The 2479-nt window shown below is 46.7% G+C and overlaps 1 protein-coding gene across 1 annotated transcript in view; it reads right to left on the reverse strand.

The window, feature by feature from the left end:
• KIF2C (kinesin family member 2C) overlaps nt 1-2479 on the reverse strand; it is a 25226-nt gene that overhangs the window by 15477 nt on the left and 7270 nt on the right. The gene's annotated exons all lie outside the window — the stretch shown is intronic.

Consider the following 2479-nt stretch of genomic DNA (forward strand, 5'->3'; position numbering starts at 1 on the left):
CTCCGATCTGCCAGCGCTGACTGGCGGAACGGACGGGGGAGGGGGCGGGTACAGCTGGCTCTGCCTCTAGATAGGCAGAGCCAGCTGTCACTCACGCAGCTGGGCGGATCCCGGCACAATTGTCGGGATCCGCTGCGGCGTCTCAGTATACCGCGAGCTGTAGCTCCCTATATACTGAGCTTAGGGTGACGGGAGGACGCTAGTTTGTGTCCTCCCGTTACCCTCAGGAGAACTATGGGGGAAAACACTGACCCCATAGTTCTCCTTTAAGACCCACAGGAACTAGGGTGTTCAGCCTATAGACCCACATTTTTTTTCTTTTTGGAGGAGAACGGTGTCAAAATCCCCTCTACGAGGGGCTAAGTTTAATACATATATCGCTTTTGCTTTTAAACCATCAGGTGAACCACCGTGAAACTCCGCAAAGTGTGTGGCTATAGGGCTATCCTTGTCCTTTTTTCTGATATCATTCAGATGTTCTCCAATTCGGGTCCGTAACGGTCTTTGTTTTGCCTATATAATACTTGCGGCAGGGACATTCCAGCTGGTAAATTACTTTGCTAGTGTCACAGTTAACAAAATTGGTTATATTATATATTTTCGTACCCTCTGTATTTCTAAAATTGGTTGGTTTTGTCCACAAAAGGGCCATATCCGACATTTCCCACAGGGGAACATCCCCTTTGGTTTACTACATCCCTGGGATAGAATTTTTGATCTATATTCTGAACTCACTAGGGCAGTGGTGGCGAACCTTGGCACTCCAGCTGTGCCAAAACTACAAATCCCAACATGCATCTGCCTCTGGGAGTTATGTCTGTGGCTGTCAGAGCCTTGCAATGCTTCATGGGGACTTGTAGTTCCAAAACAGCTGGAGTGCCGAGGTTCGCCACCACTGCACTAGGGTATCCTTTAGGTTTTGGGATCTTCGTGCTGCCAGTAGGGGGGGTCTAGGACCCACTATTTTGGAGATGTTTGGACAAAGGTTTAGAATATGCCAATGCCATAATGTATTGCCAAGAAGGTGTTGGCTGTCTTTTTTGTACGAAATTAAAATTATTTTTCTAAATACTTTAAAGTTGGTCAAGTCCCCATCTTTAGTTAACCCTTGGACTGTCTACACCAGGGGTAACCAAACTCCGACCCTCCAGCTGTGGTGGAACTACAAATCCCATGAGGCATTGCAAGATTCTCACAGCCACACACATGACTCCCGGAGAGAGATGCATCATGGGATTTGTAGTTTCACCACAGCTGGAGGGCCGGAGTTTGGCTACCCCTGGTCTACACTATGTAGCTAGCCCAAACACATTTTGTTTACGTAGGGGAATCTGACCTGGGAGCAAACATGCAGCCAGTGAAGTCTGAAATCCAATCCTGCATGCTCATTCCTTGTAAAAGTCTATAGATACACGGAGGCAAGGATGAGCCGTCTACACCGCTGAAACCAGGTCAGTAACGGCCGCTTCCACAATTCTGTCCTCAGATCTTAAAGAAGAACTCCGCTATTATTTAAAACAATGGCAGAAGTATTATTGCCTTGTTGGGTTACTTTCAGGCCTGTTAAATAAAAGTTAATTGATACACTGAATCAAATTATAGACACACAGTCCCCTTTACAGGAAAAGAACAATCTTGCAGCTCCATCGGCCACACACACTTGCAGCGTTTGGAGTTCTAGCTCCTGTATGAGGCTGCACTTCATCTGCTCCTTCATAAGCCTCCTGTGGTGCAGCATCTGAGTTGGCTGTGATGAGCTGTGCTTGCTCCTGCAGGAGGAATCTGGTGCGGACTACTCTGGATTGGTGGCGATTCACATGTCATAGCGGAGTTCTTCTTTAATGAAGAGCAATAGTTTACCTTAACCAATCAGAATGCCAATCATTTCCAACACACCGAGATCTGATTGATGGAAAGCACTTTGTATCATCATTGCTCTTTGCTTTATCCAAGTCTGTGAAGGTTTTAGAGTTAATCGTTCCGTATGATTTCCTAGTAATAAGCAGTTTATCCAGAACCCCCATCTCCTGTACAGACAGGGTCACAAGAAGAGAACGGAGTAATTACCCATCAAAGTCACTTCATCTGTCACCTCCCCAGCACAGAGTTGCTTTGATCCCTCTGATAAATGTGCAGACATATTCCATGGCCATGTACAGGACACATGGCTCCCCCTACAGCAGAGCTTACACTCTAATGTCACACACTGACACCAGTGACCCTAGCAGTAGGCGTTTATGATTCAGGATCTCCCATTCCCTCCCACAACCCAAAAAGGACATAAACAATGCAAGTGGAGTCCTGTTTGAAATTGAATTAGAGACTCTGTGCTGCAAGGAACAAACCACTGAGCCACCATGCATGCAGTCAAGAGCAGAAGAGACATAACGGCCATACGAGAGACCCCGGGTGTTTCCAGTTTTCATACATGTTCCCCGTGTACACATTTCAGAGCTGAGCAGACAATGGCTGCCTGGAA

The sequence above is a fragment of the Nanorana parkeri genome, unplaced genomic scaffold (genome assembly GCF_000935625.1).
Source record: "Nanorana parkeri isolate BGI_ZX_2015 unplaced genomic scaffold, ASM93562v1 scaffold2337, whole genome shotgun sequence".
Classification (NCBI taxonomy): domain Eukaryota; kingdom Metazoa; phylum Chordata; class Amphibia; order Anura; family Dicroglossidae; genus Nanorana; species Nanorana parkeri.